General features: G+C 36.7%; 1 protein-coding gene across 2 annotated transcripts in view; it reads left to right on the forward strand.

Annotated features, from left to right (window-relative positions):
- Nucleotides 1-26,008, forward strand: part of LNX2 (ligand of numb-protein X 2) — a 100,484-nt gene that overhangs the window by 30,189 nt on the left and 44,287 nt on the right. The window contains exon 2 of one of the 2 annotated variants that reach the window (XM_043998350.1): nt 25,542-25,753. The exons of the other annotated variant lie outside the window; for it this stretch is intronic. The gene's annotated coding sequence lies outside the window, so the exon portion shown is untranslated. The remainder of the gene's footprint in view (nt 1-25,541; nt 25,754-26,008) is intronic. 2 annotated transcript variants of the gene reach the window in all.

Genomic DNA, 26,008 nt, shown 5'->3' on the forward strand with positions numbered 1-26,008 from the left:
GAGCTCCAAAAATATCTTTCTGCTTTAAAAGGGGCAAGTTGCTAATTCAAATATTGATCGAAGAAGAGGGTCTCTCCATTTTCAGGTATTTTCAAATAATTTAAACCTAGGACATTGTGAAGGCAAAGTACAATATGACTTTCTCAGTATCAGATTGGAGATTAGAATGACATTTTAACTTGTTCTTTAAAGAACAGGAAAAGCTATTAAAGTCCCAAGTGTTAACCTAGGCTCCTGTGAAAGTGATTTACGTAATCATGTAGATGAGTGAGAGAACATTTTATAGACAGCCCAGACAGGCCCAGACCAATCTCACTACCATCAACAAAGAAATCTTGCAGATAACACTGGAGCTTTGTTTTATCCTTGAATTGGCCTGTTGCACAAACACACCTGTGACCTGTTGAATAATTGAAAATAGAGATTTCGGGCCAGAATCCTTTATGGCTAGAAGAAAATCTTCATATTTGATCTCATAATACCCAGGAATGCCAAGTGGGTAATTTGAAGAAAAGGGCTAATAGGTTTGCAGTAATGGGAGAGATTATCTTGGCTACACAAAGTACTATACTTGGGAAACCAGAGAATCCTCTGAACTGCTGCGAATGACCACCTCCAGATTATTTCTGTAATAGATTGTCCACACAACCTAAGATGAATCCCCTCAGTATTTACACAAAAGTTAGGCCAGTTCAATTCATTCAACACTTATTAAGCACCTGCTATGTGTCAGGCACTGTGTTAAGTGCTGAGAATACAAAAAAGAGGCAAAAACAGTCCTTGCCCTCTTGGAGCTTATAATTTGATGGGGGAAGACTACACACAAAATGAAGCTTGGGGGAAGGAGAGGGGAGCTCCTGAAGGAAAGTGGCAAAGCACCACACCCTCCCCTCCCCCTGTCTGTTTACAAGCTGACTTCCTTTACTTTTATACCTAGTCCTACAGCCCCTGCCCTTATATACCACATTTCCAGGAATAATTCTTTTCTTAAAGAACACTAGGATAAAGCTGTGAAGAGAGAGAGTAGAAGCACCTTAGCCAGAGGCACACAGGAGTAAGGACCACTTTGATGTGGGAAATCTACCAGACAAATATACCTGGCTGCAGACTAGTGGAAAGAGGGCTGGGTTTGGATTGGAGGCATACAACCTGGGTTCAGTTCCTTGCCCTTCCTTTTACTACCTGTGTGCCTTTGGCCAAGTCACTTCACCTGTGTAACTGACACTATGTTCTCCACCTCTGTTATCCTCAGCTATTCATTCCTACTTCTCCATCCATCCTGTCAGCTACCAGATCTTGTTTTTTCTACCTCCAGAGCATTTTCTATATACTTTCCTTTCTCTTTACTCACACAGTCACCATTCTAGTTCATACCTTCATCCTGAACTATTGTAATTACCTCCTCATTCATCTCTCTTCCTCAAATATCTCCCCTCTCTGATTCATCCTCCATATAGCTGCAAGAATTTTCCTTAAGCGCCAGTCTGATCTTGTCACTTCCCTAAATTCCAGCAGCTCCTCACTTCTAGGATCAAATATAAACTTCTTTGTTTGGCATTTAAAGCCCTTCACAACTTGGTCCCAGCCTACCATTTCAGCCTTCTGCACACAGGATGGTCTGGCTACTCATCCTGGATTCCTTCCTCATCAGTAAGCATTCTCCCAGCCCCTTATCCTCTCCTCATCACAGTGATCCTGGATCCCTGCCTGCTGATGGACAAATCCCATTCCTTGATCCCTGCCACCTCCTCCCTTCCTTCCACTCGCCTCAGTTCTTCCCTCTCCTAAAGTGTCCCACTCCAGATCTGTTCACCCCCTGCTATGTCTTCTGAAACACCTGTTGTGTAATTAGCAAACTTGCTTTCATCTTATACCTTTTCCTTTTCCTCTCCTTTCTTTTGGTATTCACTGAAAACTTGTTCCTTGACTACACTTTTTCTAGGCACTCTGCACTTTGATTCATATCCTTGGATTCCTTGGTTGTAATGGAGTTGAATACTACTTGCTCACCATTTCTATTCCAAATTCTCCATCTACCACCACCACTCAGTAATCTCTTCTCTATGGTTCTTTCAATCTAATATATCAGTCAGCCTAGATCCTGGTAGCTTTTAGCTATAGACCTCTGTTCTCCCACCTTTTTCAGTGAGTTCAGTATCTTGCTCACAGTCTTTATCTCCATTTCAGCTTCTCATATACACATACACATATACACATACACATGCATGCGCGCGCGCGCACACACACACACACACACACACACAAATTCTTCTTCAACCACCCTGACCTCCCCAGTTCCTTAATGACTCACTTTCCATGACCTGCATCTCCACTACACTTCAGAGTACAGAGGTGATCATACTTGAACGTACTCATACTCTTTTATTGTTGTTTTAGCCATTTTTAATCAGATCCAACTCTTTGTGATCCCATTTGGGATTTTCTTGGCAAAGATACTGGAGTAGTTTTCTGTTTCCTTCTCCAGCTCATTTTACATGTGAGGAAATTGCAGCAAACAGGGTTAAGTGACTTGTCCAGGATCACACAGGTAGTAAAGATCTGAAGCTGGATTTTAAACTGAGGAGGAGGAGTCTTTTTGACTACAGGCTCTGCACTCTACCCACTGTGCCACCTAGCTGCCCCTAGATGCTCAGATTCACAACTGATAAAAATTTCATGTTTGGGGGCGGCTAGGTGGTGCAGTGGATAAAGCACCGGCCCTGGAGTCAGGAGTACCTGAGTTCAAATTCGGCCTCAGACACTTGACACTTACTAGCTGTGTGACCCTGGGCAAGTCACTTAACCCCCATTGCCTGCAAAAAAACCAAACAAACAAAAATAATAATAAAAAAAAAGAATATGCTACAGTGTCTTTGCATCTGTCACATATCTTTGCCTTATTTTGTAGTTCAGGGCTTCTTAAGCTGAGTTGTGACCCCATTTGGGGATGTGTAACTGAATGTGGGGGTCTTTCCAGCCTTGGTTCTAAATACGCAACATGCGCAATTTGCACTGTGCATGCTGTCATGGAGTTACATAAAAATTTCTTAGGCAAAAAGGGGTCTTGAGTGGAAAAAGTTTAAGAAACTTTGTTCTCCCCCTTCTGAATAGAAAATATTTGCATTCCCTCTGATTTATATTTTCAGATATGTTCTCTTTATTTTTATTAAATCACTTAAAAAAATGTATGGCAAGAAGCATTGTTCTAGATCACCTACAATTTTGACTCCTATCAGATTGTAGTATTTCAAGATTAACAATTATACTGTAGTGCTGGGAGAACTTTTTTTCTCCCCCACTAAAAAGATGGGTCTTGTTTGGCCAGTGTTCCACTGCTAAGCATATCCCCTAAGTCAGAAAGAAAGCTCCCATAATGATCCTAAAACATTCATAGCATCCACTTTTGTCGTAGTAAAGAACTGAAAACAAGATGCATTTGGGGAATCAGTATATTGTTCTCTATGAATGTAAGCAAATATTACTGTGCCATAACAGTCAGTAAACATTTGTTAATCCTCTACTCCATGACTGCTAAGCACTAGGGATACAAATAAAGGCAAAAGATGGTCACTGCTCTGAAGGAGCTCACAGTGTAATAGGGCAGACAACATGGAAATAACTATGTACAAACAAGATAAATACCAGATAAAGTAAGAGATAATCAGTGGAGGGAAGGCACCAGCATTAAGGGGGATTAAGAAAAGCTGCTTGTGGAAATTAGGCATAGACCAACATCTTACACCTTATACTAAAATAAGGTCAAAATGGATACATGATTTAGACATAAGAGGTGATACCATAGGTAAATTAGGAGAGAAAGGAATAGTGTACCTATCAGATCTTTGGAAAGGAAAACAGTTTTTGACCAAACAAGAGATAGAGTATATTATAAAATGCAAAATGGATGATTTTGATTATATTAAATTAAAAAAATTTTGTACAAACAGAAGCAATGCATCCAAAATTGGAAGGGAGGCAGAAAGCTGGGAAACAATTTTTGAGGCCAGTGCTTCTAATAAAGGCCTCATCTCTAAAATATATAGGGAATTAAATCAAATTTATAAGAATCCAAGTCATTCCCCAATTGAGAAGTGGTCAAAGGATATGAACAGGCAGTTTTCTGATGAAGAAACCAAAGCTATCTATTCCCATATGAAAAAATGCTCTAAATCTCTAATGATTAGAGAGATGCAAATTAAAACAACTCTGAGGTACCACCTGACACCTATCAGATTGGCTAAAATGACAAAAAAGGAAGATAATAAATGTTGGAGAGGCTGTGGGAAAATTGGAACACTAATGCATTGTTGGTGGAGCTGTGAGCTGATCCAACCATTCTGGAGAGCAATTTGGAATTATGCCCAAAGGGCGATAAAGCTGTGCATACCCTTTGACCCAGCAATCCCACTTTTAGTTCTTTTGCCCAAAGAAATCATGGAAGGGGGAAAGGGACCCACATGTACAAAAATATTTATAGCTGCTCTTTACGTGGTAGCAAGGAATTGGAAGTTGAGGGGGTGCCCATCAATTGGGGAATGGCTGGACAAGTTGTGGTATATGAATACAATGGAATACTATTGTGCTGTAAGAAATGATGAGCAGGAAGAGTTCAGAGAAACCTGGAGGGTCTTACGTGAGCTGATGATGAGTGAGATGAGCAGAACCAGAAGAACATTGTACACAGTATCATCAACATTGAGTGTTGACCTACTGTGATGGACTATATTCTTCTCACCAATGCAATGGTACAGAAGAGGATCTCCAAATCCAAGAAAAAAAAAAAGAAAGAAAGAACTGTGGAGTATAGATGCTGATTGAACCATATTATTTCTTTTGTTTTGGGTGCTGTTGGTTTTTTTTTTCTTTCTATTTTGAGGTTTTGCATCACTGCTCTGATTCTTTCTCTTGTAACAGGATTAATGCAGAAATAGGATTAATGTTATTATGTGTATATATATGTGTGTGTGTATATATATATGTATATGTATAGAGATATATAGATATAACCTATATCAGATTACCTGCTGTCTAGGGGAGGGGGGAGGGAGGGGTGGGAGGGAGAAAAATCTGAAATTGTAAAGCATGTATAAACAAAAGTTGAGAACTAAAATAAATTTTTAAAAAAGAGTTAGAGAGGGAGAAGGAAGGACAATACCTATTTAGAATACAAATTCATTTTTTAAATCTTATGAAAGAAGACAGTAAATCATGATCATAATAGAACCATTAAAAAACTTAAGAGAAAAACAAAATTTTAGAGTTGGGTAGGAGGAGATGAAAAATAAAAAATTTCTGCAAAGAGCAAAAAAAAAAAAAAAAAGAAAGAAAAGAAAAGCTGCTTGTGGAAGGTGAAATTTTAGCAGGGCCTTAAAGAAAGCCAGGGAATCCTAGGAGGAGGAGATGAGAAAGGAGAGAATTCCAGCCAGTGAAAATTTATGAAATCAGGAGATGGAGCATTTATGCAAGGAAAAGGAAGGAAGTCATTGTCACAGGATCTCAGAGTATGTGGAGGTGAATAAGGTATAATCATACTAGAAAGGTGGAGGCAGGGAGGGTTACTAAGGAGTTTTGAGTACCTAACATACAATTGTATTTTTTGGTCCTGGTGGACATGGGTAACCACTAGAGTTTGAGTAGGGAAGCGATGTGGTCAGACTGGAGGATTGATTGGAGGTGGGGAGACTTGTGGCAGTGAGGTCAACTGCTTAGTTATAGTAGTAGCCCAGGTATGAGGTGATGAGGGCCTGCACCTGGGTGGTGGCATAGTCAGAGGAGAGAAGGGGACATGTGGAAAATGTCATAAAGGTATACTTGATAGACTTTGGCAGTGGATTGGATATAGGGTGGGGGACTACAAGGATGGTGATACCCTTAAAAATTATGGGAAGTCCACGAGAGGGCAGAATTCAGGGGGGAAAAATGAGTTCAGTTTTCGACATGTTGAGTTTAAGATGTCTATGGGACATCCATTTCAAGATGTCCAATAGCAAATGCTAAATATGAAGAATTCAGAGAAACATGGGGAAACAAACATGAAATAATGAAGAATTAATAAGCAGAACCAGGAAAGTAATATGCACAATGACTACAACAGTGTAAATGAGAACATAAAAAACTAAACTTAACACTGACACACAGTAGGCATTTAATAAGACCGCCTTCTGTCTGTCATATTTCCTGGAACAGTTGTTCGTGATAACAGAGTGCCTTGGCTATGAACACTTCCAACTGCAAGTTCTTTGCCAGAGGTTATAAGGAGAATGATCACTTGTCAAAATAAATGACTGCTAACGATGTAATGGAGTTGGTAATGCATTTTTCCATCAAAAGTGCCATTCCAAGAAAGCTCCTTGTATCGTTGTTACTGTATGAAGTGACAGAACCATTTATTAATACCACAGAAGACATCATAACCCTTGTATGCGTAATGATACTTATAGATGAGAGACATATCTCAAACCTCATTCTCTTTTGCCTATTTCCTTTGAGATGGTTTTCTGAGAGAAGACTTTGCTTATCTCTCAAGGACTGCGGAAATTTTGGCAGCAAGCAAAAAGGGGGGGGCAGCCTAGGGGAGTAGAAATGTAGTGGATGGTTCTTTGATGTTGTTTTAGTGAAAGGGATGATTTCGCTAATGCACATGAGCATCAGTTGGCTTCAGAAATTTATGGTATGATTGGTCATATTTCCAGTTTTTAATCAATGTGATTTTTCATACTGCTCTGTAAAACATTTTATTTTTACACTATATTTTTATGATGGCGAGCTTTCCCATTCTTTGTTTCTTTCATGTGGCTTAATGCTAGTTTTTGCATGACTGAAGTAAAAGTTGTTTATGCATGACATAAAAGAGTGGTCTTTAGAAATTAGGCTCAGATTTTTATTAAACTTTTTAAACCTGGGTATTAGTAATAGAAATAACATATTACCATAATTAACATGCAGTTATATGAAGACTACTGATAGGTACTGTGGAAAGTAGGTTAAAAACACACCCCTACTAGCTGTGTGATCCTGGGCAAGTCACTTAACCCCCATTGCCCCGGAAAAAAACAAATCAATACCACACCCCTGTCTTTAATGAGTTTAAACACTTAAATAGAATTGTAACCTCATTAAATTTTTTTAAAAGAAAAGATAAAAATACTTAATCTCTCAGAATATAAATTCTAAAATAAGATGAAATCTATTTGTTCAAAGACAAAAAGAATATAGATAGGGGCAGCTAGGTGGTGCAGTGGATAGAGCACCGGCCCTGGAGTCAGGAGTACCTGAGTTCAAATCCAGCCTCAGACACTTAACACTTACTAGCTAGCTGTGTGACCCTGGGCAAGTCACTTAACCCCAATTGCCTCACAAAAAAAAAAAAAAAGAATATAGATAGCCTAATGTGTATGTAGATAAATATCTGTTGTTTTCATTTGTAATGTTTTGGTGTTTTTGTTTATTTAAGCACACCTCCCTAGAATCCTCCCTTATAAAAGAAAACAGCTGAGCAACAACTAAAACAGAACCTGCACCTGACAGCATAGGATTGTTGATCATTTGCATTCTTTTGGGGAAACTGTTCTTTTAAAAATAGATTTTATTGATATTTTTCTTTTTTTATAAATCACCTAGATTTCCCCCTGTATCTCTCCCCTTCTCTATTCACAGGGAGCCATCTCTTATAACAAATAACTTTTAGAAAAAAATTAAAAGAAGAGAAAGTCACAACTGATGAACAAATATGCTGACAAAATTTGACATTATTTCAGTATTCCGCACCTTTGAACCCCTTATTATCCCTACCCCCCGATCTTTGTAAAGGAGCAGAGGGCGATGTCTTCTCCTGTCTCTTCTTTGGGGGCAAGCTTGTTCTTTAAATTTTCACAGCATCAATTTTCATTTTTTATAGTTATTGTTCTTTTCATGTAATCATTATGAATATTTTTTTTTCCTCCCTCCACTTACTTCATTTTGCATCATTTCCCTGTTTTATAGATGAAAGACAATTGAGGCAGTCCAGTCTTGCAGTGAAGACCTGAATTACAAATCTGGCCTCAGACATTACTGTATGACCCAGGACAAGTTGTTTAACCTCTGAGGCAGCTGTGCTTGGAGTCAGGAAGATAGAAGCTGAAATCTGACCTTGGGCCAGTTACTTAACTTCTGTTTGCTTCAATTCCCTCAGCTTAAAAATGGGGATAACCACAGCACCAACCTCCCAAGATTGTTGTGACAATTAAATCAAATGAGATCTTTCTTAAAGGGCTTAGCACAGTGCCTGGCACATAGTAGGTGCTACATAAATGCTAGATTTTAGAATTATTATTAAAATGAGGTCTTTGCTATATAAGTGCTAGCTATCATTTCATGTAACTCTTTTCATGCTTTTCTGCATTCATCATACTCATTTCTTATAGCACAGCAATATTCCATTCATTTACATAGTACAGGTTAGCCATTCCCCCAAAAGGGGGATTTTATGCTGTTTTCAGTTCTTTGCCACTACAAAAAGTGCTGCCTATAAATATTTTGGTGTATATGGAGGCTTTTTGTTAGTCACTCTCAAATGAGGGAAGGGCTCTTGATGCCAATACATTTTATAAAGATGTTGGATAAGAATTTAAAAATGAACTACTTGTTAATCTTCAGGAAATGAAAAGTTTCCATTAACCACAACACCCTGTACCCTAGTTGAGGTTTTGCTGGGCTCCTGATCCTCCACCTTCCTCAGACCACTGTACCATGGCTGAGGAGCAACAGCTATTTCTAACTAATCTTTTCCCAGAAGTGATAGGATATTCTCGTCTCATTCACCAGGAAGGGCAAGCATGCTCATCCTAAGTGTGATTTGGATGACTGACTTACAAACTATGTCTTCCTATGACCTCTTTTTCAAAGTACCTGATATTTTGCCCAACACTAAATATGCATCACAATCTGTAGCTCCCATCTGTTTGAAAGTAATGGAAACATTCCACGTCAAACAGATATTAGTGTTTGTAAGGATACGTATTCTTTATTGCCTTTATATTCTAAAATCCCAGTCGTCTTCATTGAAAATTCTCAAGATAGAATTGCACATCATCATAAGTGTGTTTAATCACCTGATCAACCAACAAAAAGTTCTTAAGCACTTACTATGTGCTAAGCACTGGAAAGAGAGAAAATAAAAGTCCCTTTCCTCAGTTTCCTCAAATAGCTTACCTTCTACAGGGAAACAGCCTATATACACACAAGTATTTAGCCTTGTGATTTCATCAGCATAGTGAACTCCTGATAAGGAAAGTATGCACCAGTAATAGCAAAGTAACTGCAGAGGAGGAGCCACTAGTGGGGGGGGGGGGAGGATTAGGAAACGCCTCTCCAGGGAGATGGTGATCGAGCTGAGCTTTGAAGGAAGCTAGGGCTGCTATGGAGCCAAGGTAACGATGGAGTGCATTCTTGGCATGGGCCATCCCCTGTGCAGAGGATCATAGATAAGAGATAAGATTCCATATGTGAGGTCAAGCAAGAAAGCCAGTTTGACTGAATCATAGAGATTGTAAAAGACTTTGAAGGGCAACAAAGAAGTTTGTGTTTGATCATAGAACTAATAAGGAGGCCCTGGAGTTTATTTAGTAGGTAATATGTTCTGACCTGTGTTAAAAGAAAATCACTTTGGCAGCTATGTGAAGGAAAGAGACTTGAGTCAGGGAGCCCCATTAGAAGGCTTTGCAATAGTCCATTTATGGTAGGAGGTTGGAGAGAGAGAAAATAGGCTTTTCTTAATTGAAAATAATTTTTAAATAGTCTTACCTAAAGAGTCGCAGTAGCAGTGGTCAAGAATTCTAACCTTCCCCTAGTCTCTTTTTTTATTCCCGAGTCTGTTGTTTTATTTTTTTTTTAGTAAAAGTATTTTATTATTTTCCAGTTACATATATAGTTTTCAACATTTGTTTATATAAGATTTCCAATTTCAAATTTTTCTCCCTCCCCTAGACAGCAGGTAATCTGATATATATATATATCACATTAAACATTTCTGCATTAATCATGTTATAAGAGAAGAATCAGAGCAAAAAGGAAAAACCTCAAAAAAGAAAAACAGCACCAAAAACAAAAGACATAGTATGGTTCAATCAGCATCCATATTCCACAGTTCCTTTTTTTTTCCTTCTGGATTTGGAGAGCCTTTTCCATCATGAATCCTTTGGAACTTTCTTGTACCGTTGTATTGGTGAGAAGAATCTAGTCTATCACAGTTGATCAACACATAATGTTGATGATACTGTGTACAATGTTCTTCTGATTCTGCTCATCTCACTCATCATCAGTTCATGCAAGTCCTTCCAGGTTTCTCTGAACTCCTCCTGCTCATCGTTTCTTACAGCACAATAGAATTCTCTTGCATTCATATACCACAACTTGTCCAGCCATTCCCCAATTGATGGGCAACCCCTCAATTTCCAATTCCTTGCCACCACAAAAAGAAGCTATAAATATTTTTGTACATGTGGGTCCTTTTCCCTTTTTTATGATCTCCTTCCCCATGTCTCTTAATACCTGGCTCCCATGTTTCTGTGGTATCAAGGATTATCTTTTTATATCTGTAGTCCTCTATAAAAGTATCTGCCTGTCTCCTGCTCAAGGAGAAAGGTATCTCAGAGAGCCACGCCTCTATGCCATGCCTTCTCCCCATGAGAAGAGGTCCAAGGACTTCTCTCTTGGTTTCCTTTCCCTAGTGCCTAAATAAACTATTATTTTATTCTAATTGGTTTTGTATGCAAGAGGTTGTAATTCTTTCAAGAGGAAAACCCCCCACCAATTTCCCCCATAAAACTAAATCAAAGAAGATAGTATGTAAATTAGCTCCAAAGCTCTCTCTAAATGGAAGGCATCCTAAATCTTATCCCCATGTATTTTTTATGGAACAGATAGAAATAGTCCCTAATGAGCAAGTGGATAAAATAATGTTTTTGTAATTGAATTAAAAGTATTGGGATTTCTGTCAGCTTATCTTCTGTGAGGTCACTGAAAGCATCTCTGGGACAACTGGAAGAGCAGACAGGTTTAGAAGGATAATCCTCATTCTGTACCCCCATAATTTTGATTTCTTTTGCTTTATCTCACTATTTTAAAAACAATTTAAAAAAAACATTTAAAAAAAGTTTGGAGTTCCAAATTCTATGCCTCCCTCCTCTCTCTCCCCTGAGATGGTAAGCAAGCCAATATATTTTATACACATGCAGTCATGGAAAACATTTCCATGTTAGTCATTTTGTTATCTCACTATTTTAAAAAAGTTTTTCATCTCATGCAGTTTGGAGCTTATGAGTATTAAGGCTATATCTATTCAACATGTTCTTAAATTCGACTGATGAGGAACCACAAGGGCTGGCTGCTGCTGTACTACATGAGTGTCATTAAATATTTTAGGAGGTCATCACACAGAATGGCGCTACATACATTTGTTCAACATGGCCCCAAAGAGTGCATAAAACTAAACAAATTTTAAAACTGATTTAGAGCTAGAAGAGACTTTTGCAGTCACCTCTTCCAATCTCTTCATTTTCCAGATAAGAAAACTGGGGCCAGGAGAGATTAAGTAGTAACCCAGAATCACATGGTAAGTTACAGAGCCATGATTCAAGCCAGTTTCCAAATGGAATGGGCTACTTCATTGAATAACATCACTGGTAGGCATTAAGAAGAGGGATTGTAACCACCAGGCAGGGATATTATAAACAGGCAGGATTCATACATTGGGTAGAAGTTGCGCCTGATTATGTATTAGGTCATTTTCATCCCTGAAATTCTTTTTTTCTCCCCTTTGATTTAGTCATAGAATCTAATACCCTTGACAGCAAGATTATTTCATTTCTTTCTTTGTTATCAAATTGTGCCCAGTATGTAGTAGGTACTTAATAAATGCTTATTGTTGATGATGCATTTTGTTTTGACACAAAAGATTTTTCCCACAAACCCCTTACAAAGTATATTCTGCATGAAATTTATGTAATGTAGCAGAAAAGGAAAAATGTGTCCTTTTAATTGTGCCTGGCATATAGTAGGTTTTTAATAGATACCCATTGATTATTAATTGTACTAACATCAGGACTTCTATTGGGCCAGAATTCAGATGGCTTTCCATATTGCCTTTATTTATACCAAATAGTGATTTTGCATGTTTTTCCCTTGACTCTGGTGGGGTTTTTTTAGTCTTTATCTCTTTTATCTCCCTGTGTTTCTCTGATTTCTTGTCATCATTCCTTAAGGCAGAGGTGTCAGACTTGCAAACAAAGCTATAGAATGGGCCTAAAACAGATTAAAATATAATTGGGAAATGTTTAATAAAGTATATAAAATATAGTACAACATAGATAATGTTAATTTGTGCAGCTGGGATTAATCTCTGTTTGAGTTTGATATTGCTGCCTTGAGGCGCAGTTATATTAGTTATATGTTATTACATTCACATTCCATTATTTGTTCATCCATTCACCAATCAAAAAGGTACATTTTGTTTTTGGCTTTTTGAAATCAACATTTTTGTACATGTTGATATTGTAATGCTTCAGATTTTCTCCTTGTGACATCCCATTATCTATGGATTAAAAGCGATAAAAAATTTACTAATTTTGCAAGAATAATTCCAAATTGTTTTCTGGAAATATTAAATGAATGAATGCTTTTTGATTGATAGTTTCACAAGCAGTGAATAGGCATGCCTGTCTTCCCAAAAACCTTCCAATAATGAGTTTTCCCATGTTAGTTTCTCTAATAGCTTGATGAGTATGAAATAACACCTTGAAATTGTTTTAATTATCTCTTCAGATTATTAATAATCTTGCACTCTTTTCAGCTGGATTTCGATACTTTATTTTGATTCTTTTGGAAACCTTTTATTGATGTCCTTCAACTATTACTATCTTGGAGAGTGACTCTTTAAAAAATGTTTTTATTGCTATCTTTTGTTTTTATACACAAATTTCCCTCTGTGTAGTATTGCCCCTCTTCCCTCCCAGAGAGCCATCCCATACAACAACAACAAAATTTTAAAGAAAAGAAAAAGAGAAAATAATCAGCTTAACCTGACAATACATTGAAAAAAATCTGGAAGTATGTGCTGTGTTTGCACACCCATGGACCTCCCCACTTCTGCAAAGCCAGGAGAGAAAGTGTCTTCTTATATCTCTTCTTTGGGGCTATGCTTGTTTTGTTTTGTTTTGTTTTTGTTTTTTGTTTTTCAGGCAATGGGGGTTAAGTGACTTGCCCAGGGTCACACAGCTAGTAAGTGTCACCTGTCTGAGGCCGGATTTGAACTCAGGTACTCCTGAATCCAGGGCGGGTACTTTAACCACTGCGCCATCTAGCTGCCCCTATGCTTGTTTTTTATAATTTTACAGTTCATTTTTTTGTTGTTTAGTGGTTCTTTCTATTTTACATTGTAGTCATTTTTCTTGATTCTACTTGTTTCATTTTGCATCAGTTCATGTAAGTCTGTTTTTCTGTATTCATAATATTCGTTACTTATGGTATGGATAATGGCTCTTAATTTTACATGTTCATGTCAGTTTATTTGGGTTATGAATGTTAGACTTTTATCAAGAATATATAATGCAGGGGCAGCTAGATAGCACAGTGGATAGAGCACTGGCCCTGGACTCAGGAGGACCTGAGTTCAAATCCAGGCTCAGACACTTGACACTTACTAGCTGTGTGACCCTGGGCAAGTCACTCAACCCCAACTGCCTCACCAAAAAAAAGAATATATATTGCAAAAATTTTCTCCCCAAGTTTATGCCTTCTTCTTTATACATTGATTTTATTTGTGCAAATCATTTTTAATTGAATTGAATGCTTGGTTTTTTTCTTTTATTATCTCTTATAACCCGCAAAATTACTTTCTGCTTTCCAAAATTGTGAATAATATAAGCCATTTACATGTAATTTTTGTGTGCTTTTTTGATATTTGGAGCATGTATTAAGTGATCGGTACAGAGTGCTGATGGAAACTTATTTTTCACCAGGATGGTTTCTGGGTTTCCCCAGCAATTCTTATTGAGTAAAATATTCTTCTCTAGTTGTTTTTCTTTTGGATTTATGAATAGTAGACTACTATGAGCGTTTGTTTCTAGGGCTTATCTAGTATAACAAACTGATCTACCTCTAAATGCATTATGAGAGAGGGCTTAAAAAAAACCCTTTCATTTTTTTGGTTACATTTTAAGTTCCATAATGTCTCCCTCCCTGCATCCCTCCCCATCCCCACCCCACTAAAGGTCACCATTTGACAGAGACAGAGATCTATATCTCTCTATCTCTAAATATGTAAAACCATACTATGCACACTTCTATTTATCAGTTCTTTCTTTGGCGGTGGATAGCATCTTCCTTTATAGGTCTTTTGTAGTTGATTTGAATATTTCTAATATTCAAACTAGCTTAGTTCTTGAGTTATTCTTTGAACAGTATTGTTACTGTATCCATTCTCTTGGTTCTGCTCATTTCATTCTTCATTATTTCCTGCAGATCTTTTCCATGTTTTTCTAAAATCAACTTGCTCATCATTTCTTATATAACACAGTAGTATCCCATCATAATCATATAGCACAACCTTTTTAGCCATTTCCCAATTGATGGACATCCCCATAATTTCCACTTTGCCACCACAAAGTGAACTGCTATAAATATTTTAGAACCTATCGATTCTTTTCCTTTTTCCCTGATCACCTTGGGAAACAGACCTAATAGTAGTATTGAGAGTTTTGATTAAATATAGCTTTGCACTGCAGTTTAATAGCTCTAATGGCACTGTCTCCTTCCTACCTATAAAAAACTATGTCCCTTGATATTCTTGACTTTTTATTCCTCCAAATGAATTTTGTTTTTCTCTCTTTGCTTTGGCAATTGATCAAAATAGTACTAAATTTGTAGAGTAATTTTTTTAATAATGTTCTTTTTATAGTAAGGGCACAACCCAGCCGTTCACATTTAGTGTCATTCCAATTTTTCAGGTCTTTATAAATTTCTGTTAAAAATGTTTTGTATGGGGGCATCTAGATGGCACAGTGGATAAAGCACTGTAACGATTGGAATGACGGCACCTGCTGGATACTTACTGTAGAAGAGTTCTGCCCATGAAGCAAAGGTCTTTGAGGGCAAGACCAGGCTTCAGGAAGTGACGCGGACTAGTGGGAGGAGGAAGGAAGAGACTGGCGCTCAGGCTCGCTCTTCTTTCCTCTGGACTCTGGCGGAGAGGGGAGCTAGAAATGCGCTCTCCCTTTAATAGATAGGAATCTAGGCCTTTCTCTCTCTCTTTACCAAATTCTTATTCTCCTTAATAAATGCTTAAAAGTCTAACTCTTGCTAAAGCTTATAATTTATTGGCGACCACTCATTAGATATTTTAGACAGTTTAGCTAGAATTTTAGCCCTTAACAGATGGTGACCACGAAGGGATAAGCTGAACCTCACTTCTGATCTTCTGGTTGGGTAAGAAATTTCCCCTCCCTCTCCCTTTAACTGCTAAGTACTGGCATACTGGCTGTGTTTTCCTTTAAATTTTTTCGAATGGACCTTTTAAACTCCCTAATTATCCTATTTTTGATTTTAGTCTGTTTAACCAGACAAATGGGAGATAAGATCATGTTAATGCTTTGTTTTTGTGGATTTTCTATTTTTCTTTTTATTTTTGTTAAAAGAGCCAGCAACTTACTCACACAAGGAAATATCTCTCCCTCTCCCAACCATGCTTTTTCAGAGAAACCTGAAGAGTTTCCTGCAGCTTTTCCCAATTCTAACACTAATTGTTGCTCTAATTTTGCATGCCTGGAGGCAACGACCCACCCTCTGGAAGCTTTTAATCCCCTAGCACCTGGAGGCAAAGTGGGGGAAGAGGAATCCAGGCCTGAGTTCAAAATCAAGTCTGATTCAAATTGCTCTGGTCCCTCCCCTCCTCTCCAGACCCCACCCTCTACTCCTCCTATGGCCAAACCCATAGCTTCCCCTGCCTGGGAAGTCCAGAGATCTGATGCGCATGCTCAACTTTTTCTACCTGCATTTGCAGCTTCAGGCTCAGCCCTTTCCCAGCCTGGCTGTGCTTTTGAGACAATCTTAGAAAACTCTTTAAATTCCAGATATGCTCGTTTTGTTCATAATTTTGCTAACCTGCTTTTGTCTTTAATTAGTAATCTTATAAAGCATTTGTATGGTGAAAAGCCCAATAGACAATATAGAGGGGTTAAAGAAGAAAAACTTAAGCTGAATAAGAATGACAATCAACATAGTTCAAGACTCTGCTTCTTTTGGCATGGAAGGGTATATATTGTACAGAAATGTAGAAGTAAGCAGCAATGTATTGATATGAGTATTGGGGATTTTAGATACCGGAATCAAAAGTGTTCTGAATTCACTCAGAGTATTAATGTCAGTTCAGAGGTTACATAGGATTTCTATGCCATTACATATACATTTTGAAATTAATGGTATGGGTTTATTTTCATAGAGATTTTCATACTTTTGAGATTGTGTTTTATACTTAGTTTTTAAAACAAGGAGAATATTTGTAAAAGCTTTTTATAGTCATGTGATCAAGTTTATATTTTATAATACTCTTATTAATATTAAGTTCATATTCATTTAGATTTCCCTAGTTTGAATTTCATTGTCTTTTATTATTCCACGTGTATTTTCTTCTATTCATTCATCTATCTAATTTTGAAACATGGTTTTGATTTCATAATACAATGTTAATTCTAGGAGTATTGTGCTCCCATGTTCTGAGTTGTTTGTTTTTGTTATTTTTTCTCAACTGATTATTTGATCAAACTCTTCAAAGCATTTCCCTGGCAAATTGGTTGCCATGGCAAGTGTAAATTGATTCTAGAAGTATTATTTTTGATAAGCATATTCAAAAAAAAAAAGGGGGAACATTTGTAAAAGTTTTCTTTTTTCAAAAAAAAAAGTTTTCTTTGAGATTCTGTTGTGCTTTAACTTGTATTTAAATATGTTCTGATTTTTCACAAAAGTAATTGTATACTAAGTAAAAAAAAGGGGTATTATTTGAAATTGTTGCATAATTATATATTGTGTTCTGAGTCAAGATGTATTCACATTTTTTGCAATCATTTATTATCCTCAATTTTTAAATCCATATGAGATTTTAAATTATGGGAATTTATCATTTAAGACATTAATTGCCGTTATTCTGAGTTATCAGATGCCAGTTGGCCAAGATGCCATCCAATCACAAGAGGAATACATGCAAGAGCAGACACTGAACTGTCACATGAGGGGAGACATGCATGAAGTCAAGGTATGGCCAAGGGAACGGCTTTTGACAAATGTTGAGGTTGGATTCTCTTGGTTTAATATTTTATTCTCTTTTTCCCCACAATATTGTACAGATGGCTGGAAGTATTCATCCCACCCATCTCACTTCTACACCTGGCTTCTATGCTCCCTCCTATATGCCTGATGCCATGGACATCTCAATCCCATGCATCTGATTAAGTCTGACTCAGTTTCCTCCAATATGTTTGGTGGCATGGACATATATTCCATCCACCTATTTTAAACCTGGCATACTGCATGGGCAGTATATATTGCTCAAGTGTGGGAATGCTCATATCCCATCATTTCTCTGTTCTTTTATGGTAACCCCCATAATTATCTCAGGTGTCATGATAAATACAGTGTTGAATTTGGCCTTGACACCTGTTACCAATTATATTAGATTTTTTAATTTCTCATAATGGCATGAGGATAATTAGGCAGATGATGCAAAAAGTGATGAAACAAAGATAAAAAAATTATTTTTAATAATTAATATCGCAGCAATTGTCTTCTCAATTACCCTCCATAAGGGGGGGACTATAGTAATATTATAATTTTAAAGAATGTTTTAATTTTTGTTTTATTATATGTTTCATGTGTAACAACTAAGATTCTGAATTCCCTTAGACATGTTTTTGAGAACTTTCATTGTTTGATTTGATTATTGACAAAGCTATTTTAAAGTTGTGTTAAGCTCAATTTTGCAGGAAATTTTCCTGGCTGATTACCAGCATCCACACATCAACCCCTGAAAAGACTTCCATTCCACGACTACACCTAGAGGACATCTGAGAAAAGACTTTCAGAGACTTTAAATGAACAGTTTTGATTTGTTCTTTTTGTTGGTTTTTTTTCTCTTTCTGTTATAATATACACCATCTGTAACATGTATTCTCTGCAGAGGCCCTCCCTTTGCAAGACTAATGTCAAAGCGTCGGTTCATGAGGACAAAAAAAATCGCCCCTCTGAACAAAACTTTCCTCTCTTCCTTTTCTATATTGTTGTTCAGCAATAGTTATCATATTGTTTTTACTGTTCCGTCAAGGAAACATTTTGTTTCTTGAGGAACAACAGGGGGGACTGTAACGATTGGAATGACGGCACCTGCTGGATACTTACTGTAGAAGAGTTCTGCCCATGAAGCAAAGGTCTTTGAGGGCAAGACCAGGCTTCAGGAAGTGACGCGGACTAGTGGGAGGAGGAAGGAAGAGACTGGCGCTCAGGCTCGCTCTTCTTTCCTCTGGACTCTGGCGGAGAAGGGAGCTAGAAATGCGCTCTCCCTTTAATAGATAGGAATCTAGGCCTTTCTCTCTCTCTTTACCAAATTCTTATTCTCCTTAATAAATGCTTAAAAGTCTAACTCTTGCTAAAGCTTATAATTTATTGGCGACCACTCATTAGATATTTTAGACAGTTTAGCTAGAATTTTAGCCCTTAACAGCACCTTCCCTGGGTTCAGGAAGACTTGAGTTCAAATGTGGCCTCAGATACTTGACACTAGCCACATGACCCTGGGCAAGTCACTTAACCCTCATTGCCCTGCCCCCCCCCCCCAAATGCTTTGTATTTATATTTCCTGTGAGTCTTGTAGTAGGCTAATGATGTATTTAATATATTTTGTTGTTACCTTATATGGAATGTTCTCTCCTGTCTCTTTCCCCTATGCTTTTGTTAGTAATAAACAGAAAAACTGGTATTTTAAAAATTTTTTGGTATTCTGCCACTTTACTGAAGCTACTAATTGTTTCATTTAATTTTTGTGTTTATTCTCAGGTTCTCTCTAGTATAACCATGATATTGTTTGCAAAAAGAAATAATTTTGAGACTGCCTTTGCAGCTAAAGTTTTGAGTTGCAAATTCTATCCCTTCCTCCGTTACTGCCCTTCCCCCTCCCTGAGGTGGTAAGCAATCTGGTACAGATTATACATTTGCACACATGTAAAACATTTCCATATTAGTCATTTTGTATAAGAAGACTAATAAAAGAAAAAAATTAAAGAAAGTAAAAAATAGCATGTTTCAGTCTGTATTCAGTCAGTATCAGTTCTTTTTCTGGAGGTGGATAGTATGTTTCATCATTAGTTCTTTAGGATTGTTTTGGATTTCATTGTATTGCTGAGAAAAGCTAAGTCATTCTCAGTTCTTCATTGAACAATATTTTTGTCACTGTGTAGTATTCTGGTTCTGCTCACTCCACTGTATATCAGTTCATGTAAATCTATCCAGGTTTTTCTGAAATCATCCTGCTTGTCATTTCTTATGGCACAATAGTATTCCATTAAAAATATATACCACGGCATGTTTAGCCAATTCCCCAGTTGATGAGCATCCCTTTGATTTCCAATTCTTAGCCACCACAAAAAGTTTCTAACACTGTACCAGAAGTCTTTAAGTATTATGTCGTTTCTCTTTGTCTCTCTTGACTATTCTGCTGTGGCCTTGTTGTTGGTATTGTTTTTTAATTCAGTAAGACATAATAAATTCTACTCTTACCTCTTCATTTTAACTCCTTATGAAATTGGCATGTACCTTGTTTGTAGCAATTCTATGCGTTTTGCTCTCTAATGTATTCTATAATACCTTCCCTCTTTGTATGGGTGAGATCATCCTATTCACATTCATAGTTACAGTTATTAAAGTTTTAATCCTCCATCAAATTTTCATATATTTACAAATATATACCTATATTTATATGTATGTATCTTTATATTGAGAGCGAAAGGGAGGAGGGGGGAAGAAGAGAAGAAAAGGGGGAGAGCAGTTAGAAATAGTTATCCTCATTTTATACTTTTGTCTGATTTGATTTTATTCTCTTCCCTTCTCCCTTAATCATCCTACCCCTACTTCCCACTTTATATATATATATATATATATATATAAAGAAAAGGCTGAATATATATATATATATATATTCAGCCTTTTCTTTTAGTTGTGCTTACTGTTTGAATCTTTAAGAATTCTGATTTCATTTGTTTTCCTTTGCTTCCATTTTTTATTGGTCCTTTCAACAACTCTAATGTTTCTTGTATCCATTCTGTTCTGTTTGTAAATTTTGCAGAATTCTCTTTTGGACGTTTCTCCTGGCATTCTAAAGCTATCATATTTATTCATTGTGTTAGAAGCTTTTATTTATTTTCCCATTTCCTCGATCTCACTCATTTTTCCCTCTGTGTGGATTTCTTCCATTTTCTCTTCCAGTTTTGTTCTTTTGTTTTTCTTTTAGTTTATTTTGAGGCGCTGCTGGGTTTCTGTACATCTCACTCATCTGATTGCCTACTCTGTATTTCCATCATTTTTGGCTACTACCCTCTAGAGAACTTTATCTTATAAGACTTTGATAAACAGTCATTTTAAATTTTAGCTAGTGGATGTACCCATGTGAAAGGACAGCTCTGGCTGATACTCTCCCAGATTTTTGGCTGGAATGGGAAACAGCAGCAGAAATACAGGCAGAACATGAAAATGAAGAAGGTAAAAAAACTATGTAAGGAGGGGGAAGTATGCTGTGAAAAACAGTTTCTTTAGCTTTGATATATATCAGACACAATACACCCATATGGATGAATTCAACTTCTAGTGTATTTCAGGAAGAAAATACCATAGGATAGTGTGAAAGCCAACATATGTAAAGGTCCTCATGAAATTTCATTAGTTCCCAAATCATGAATGTTTGTGTCTGTACCAGAGCGGAATTTGGATATCTGAAAAAAGATTTAAACCAACTTTGAGGTTCCCCAACCTTCAATTCAGCAATACTGGGGCAGCTAGGTGGTGCAGTGGATAAAGCACTGGCCCCGGATTCAGGAGGATCTGAGTTCAAATTCAGCTTCAGACATATGACACTTACCAGCTGTGTGACCCTGGGCAAGTCACTTAACCCTCATTGCTCTGCAAAAATAATAATAATAAAAATCAACAATACTACCTTCAGACTATTACAGAAAAAGCACAAACACTTATTTTTCAAGTTGAACTGTGAAGTGGCTGGAATCAATCTTCCCAAGGAGAACCCTTATCAAGACTTGCTATCACAAGATTGTAGGTTAAGAATTCATTTTTAGCAGATAGTTCCCCATTATTCAGCAAGCTTATTATTTTCTTCTCCTTCTCCTTCTCCTCCTCCTCCTCCTGCAGGGCAATGAAGGTTAAGTGACTTGCCCAGGGTCACACAGCTAGTAAGTGTCGTGTCTGAGGTCGGTTTTGAACTCAGGTCCTCCTGAATCCAGGGCCAGTGCTTTATCCACTGCACCACCTAGCTGCCCCAAGCTTTTTATTTTCAATATAAAATTTTCCACTTCTTTCTCTAAAACTTCCTAAATGCTATTCTTCCTTCCTGGAAACACTTTTTTCTGAGCTAAGCCATGTCTACCCTGACCATCAGCCTGTTACTTAGAACATATTATCTTGAAAATAACCCTACCTTGCTCTGATCACTTTTTTTCATTTCCTGAGAAGTTAGGTCTTCTTTTCCATTGTGTTAGTTACAGCTTATTTGGGAGTGGTGGTGGTTGTCAGTGTTGTGGGGCTATTGTTTTTAATTTGATGTTATGACTTATTTCTGTCTTTAGATTATAAAAACATGGATTGAATATTCTGTTTCTTTTCTATATCCCCAGAAGCCTAAATAAATGATGCTATTTGACTTATGCAGGTTATAATCTTTATCATCTATATTCTCTTTCTAGGCAGTATTCTATGTGGAACTAAGGTTACATTCTATTACAATAAGACCCAGGACTTCTTTTTTCTGCCATTCAAATGGATTTAAGACAGATTTGTACCTAATCCCTTCTCAATTCTCACTCTATATTCTCTATCACTAATAACAAAAGAATTGCGATCTTAGCCCTGTACTTGCCTTCCAAAAAGATGTGCATTATCAGCAAAGCCAGGACACCAACCGATATAGATCAGTTTTTACATCCGTATTGAATAATAGATTAGAAATTTCTATTTAATCCCTTTTGGGTCAAGTATGGTGTAATCCTTATAAAATGTACCAAAAATCTGTTTGACCATGGGAAATTGGACTCTGCCACAAAATAAGGTTCAGTTTAATATAATGCAAGAGAAATCTAAATGCTTCAGAGAACTAACACAGTTGTTTAAGCTAGTTGTCAATATGTCTGATGAAAGGCAATTTAAAAAAATCTTTTAAGTGGTTAACAGTTTGTACTTGATCAGTAATTATCCTTACATGCATATGTTGTAATTTGCTTGTGTAATTTTTCTTTTAACATTGGCCCATGGTGAAATAGAGGTAGCTTGGGGGTGGGAATGATGCATTTTCAATTGGTACTTTTTAAAAATTTAAAAGTGGGAACATATTATTTTTCCTTCTCAAAAGATTTTGTAATAAAATGAAAATACTTAAGGAACTAAAAGTTATTTAGAGATTTGGAAAATAGCTAAAATATAATAGTCTTAAGATAAATGCTTTCTTAGTCATTATGTGGGAGGCAGGAGTTGCTGTATATTTTCTTGAGGACGAATTTTTTCGAATAAAAGCTGCCATGTTCCAGGACTAATAAAGAATATGTAAATTTTCTTTGTTAGTTGAGTAAGAAATAAGGTACTGTATAAATTTTGTATTCAGACACCTAGGTTTAGGAGTTTCTTTATAACTTAGACAAAGGATTGTTCTTTCCCTAGTCATTCCTTTTTCCAATCTCTTATAACTACTGTTGACATTTATGAAAGTTATGTATGCTTGGGAAGAGACTAAAAATTGAGTAATAAACTACAGGAATTACTGTTTGCTCAACTCTGATGTCAACACTATAATACCTATGTGCTGTTTTTACTTGTCTTTCATTGAATTAAAAAAAAATCTGGATTGTGAATGACTTGACTATTCACAATAATACAGTGATACAAGACAATCCCAAAGGACTATTGACAAAGCATACTCTCCACCTCCAAAGAAAGAACTGATATTGATGAAACAGCCTATGCTATTTTTCACTTTCTTTCATTTTTCTTCTTTTAATCAAGTTTCCTTGTACGAAATGACAAATTGATATGTTTTGTGTAATCATACATGTATAACCCATATCTGATTGTTTGATGCCTCAGGGAGGGAAAGAAGGATAAAAATTGGAACCCAAAACTAAAAATAAAAATGGAATCATTTTTCTGGAATCATAGTTCTCCCCAAATCTACAGTTTCTTTGCCTAGACTATTTTTCCCCCAAGGTTTTGTTAATTTAGGAGTCTCATTGCAGGAGAAAAGACGGAGGGACTGGAGGGAGATTACAACTTGAGCAAATATATCCATGGTCCAGAAAAGATACTTCTTCCTCCTGACCAGAAGATAGATGTTTGAAATACTAATTTTGTAACAGCGATATAATTAATGCTGCTTCTTACTCTCTAGCCAGGGCCTCTTTCCAGGCCTAGGTAGAAACTAGTTTTAGTGGTTTGTGCTATATTAACCTTTTACAACCTCATAGTTAGCTTTTCTAATAATACAAAGGCAAAGAGAATTTCCAGCTTTGGCCATTCCATACTATATTATATCTTCAGCATTCAGAGTAGGAAGGAAGAACTAAAGCAAGCATTTCCATAAAGAAGGATTCTGTTAAATCTATAATAAAGTTGTCATGTAATTTCTTTTTGTCCTTCCCTCTCCCCCCATGGCTACCATTAGACACAAATTTATGTGTGCATACACACACACACACCACACCACACCACACCACACCACACCACTTTTTCAGAGATTTTTCCCTTTTTGGATGCAGATAGCCATCTTCCTTTATAGGTCCTTTGTAGTTAATTTGGATATTTACAATAGTCAAAATGACTTGATCTCTCAATTTTGTTCTTAAAACAATATTACTACTGCCTTATACAGTGTTCTCTTGGTTCTGCTCATTTGGCTCTTCTTTATTTCATGTAAGTTTTTCCATGTTTTCCTAAAATCATCAAGCTCATCATTTCTTATAGCACAGTAGTATTCCATCACAATCAAATACCACAACTTGTTTAGCCATTCCTCAATTGACAGACGGGCATTCCCTCAGTGTCCAGTTCTTTGCCATGACAAAGAGAACTGCCATAAATATTTTAGGACATATAGGTTCTTTTTCCTTTTCCCTAATCATCTTGGGAAACAAACATAGCAGTGGTAATGTTGGGTCAGAGGTTATAAGCAGTTTTATAACTTTTGGACATCCCCTCCAACATTTGCCACTTTCTTATTCTGTCATTTTGGCCAATCTGATAGATATAAAATGATATCTCAGGGTTGTTTTAATTTGTATTTCTCTAACCAATAATTTAGAGAATCTTTTCATAAATTGTTTTGATTTCTTTATCAGAAAACTGTTTCTTTGACGATTTATCAGTTGGGGAATGACTCATCTTAGATTTGATAAAGTTTTTTTAAACATTTGACATGAAACTTTTATCAGAGAAGCTATATCTATAAATTTTCCTCCCAATTTTCTGCTTTCCTTCTGACATTGGCTTCATTGGTTTTATTTGGGGAGGGGGAATTTTTTAATTTAATGTAGTTGAAATTATTCATTTTATACCTCGTGATGGTCTCTCTTGTTTATTCATAAATTTTTTGCCTTTCCATAACTCTGATAAGCAATATGTTCCATGTTCTTCGAATTTTCTTGTAATAACTCCTTTTATATCTAGGTCATATATTTATTTTGACCTAAACCATTTTTTTAAGGGTTAGGACAATCCTCACTACTCATTCAGTTTGGGAAATAAAGAGTAAATCATACTAGAGTGAGAGGCAAAAACAAGTTCCTCCTTAGGTTCAGAACCAGGAAGACTATATGGAGGCATGAAGTGGATACAGTAGAGTAGTGATTTTTGTACCATATGTACTATAATCTACTTAAGTGGAAAATATTTTGTATGACAAAATCATATGGCCTTTAAAAGATTCATAAACTTTGGCCCTTTAGGACAGCTGTCTGATCACTGTAGCAGGCTGCTAGCCTTTGTTTCAAGTCCCACTTCTGACACCTCCTGACTCTAGGACCCCGCCACTTACCTTCTCTGCATGTCAAGCATATTGCAGAGTGGATGCCAATCTTCCTTGGTATAGGGAGTTTCCTTTTTGAGTTTCTTATATTAGTGAAATCACAGGTCTGGTACAAAAAAAAGTTTGGGCAGTACCCTGTTTATAAATACACCTTATTTGTCATATATAATTTGTACATATGCGATATAAGAAATACCTGACACATATTTATCATTAAAACCTATCTCAGATGCAATTTGAATCTTCTGACAATTTAGTCACACAATGTCAGAATTGGAAGAGACTTCAGAAATCATCTAGGCCAACTCTCCAATGCCCTTGACAAGAGCTCACGCCAGCATCTGCTCGACTTCAGGAAATGAAAAAGCCATTATCTTCCAAGGGAACTCATTCCACCTTTGAACAGATCTAAATGTTATAAGGACAGTAAATTAAGCTAAGGTAGGCCTTCCTGCAACTTAAATTCATTTCCTCATTGTGACCAAGCAAAATAAGTCTTATCCATCTTCTGTGTTACAGACTGTCCATACTATTTAAACAGACATTTTTCTCGGGCCTACTTTGTTCCAGACACTAAGTTGGGGCCAGGGATTTCAAAGTTCCTTAAGGGTGAAGGCTTTTTTTTGTCTTTGCCCAGTGCCTTGTGCATAGTAGGTTCTTAATACACATTGAGTTGAATTGAATGTTTAATTAGAG

Source organism: Dromiciops gliroides, chromosome 3, assembly GCF_019393635.1.
Source record: "Dromiciops gliroides isolate mDroGli1 chromosome 3, mDroGli1.pri, whole genome shotgun sequence".
In the NCBI taxonomy this organism is placed as follows: domain Eukaryota; kingdom Metazoa; phylum Chordata; class Mammalia; order Microbiotheria; family Microbiotheriidae; genus Dromiciops; species Dromiciops gliroides.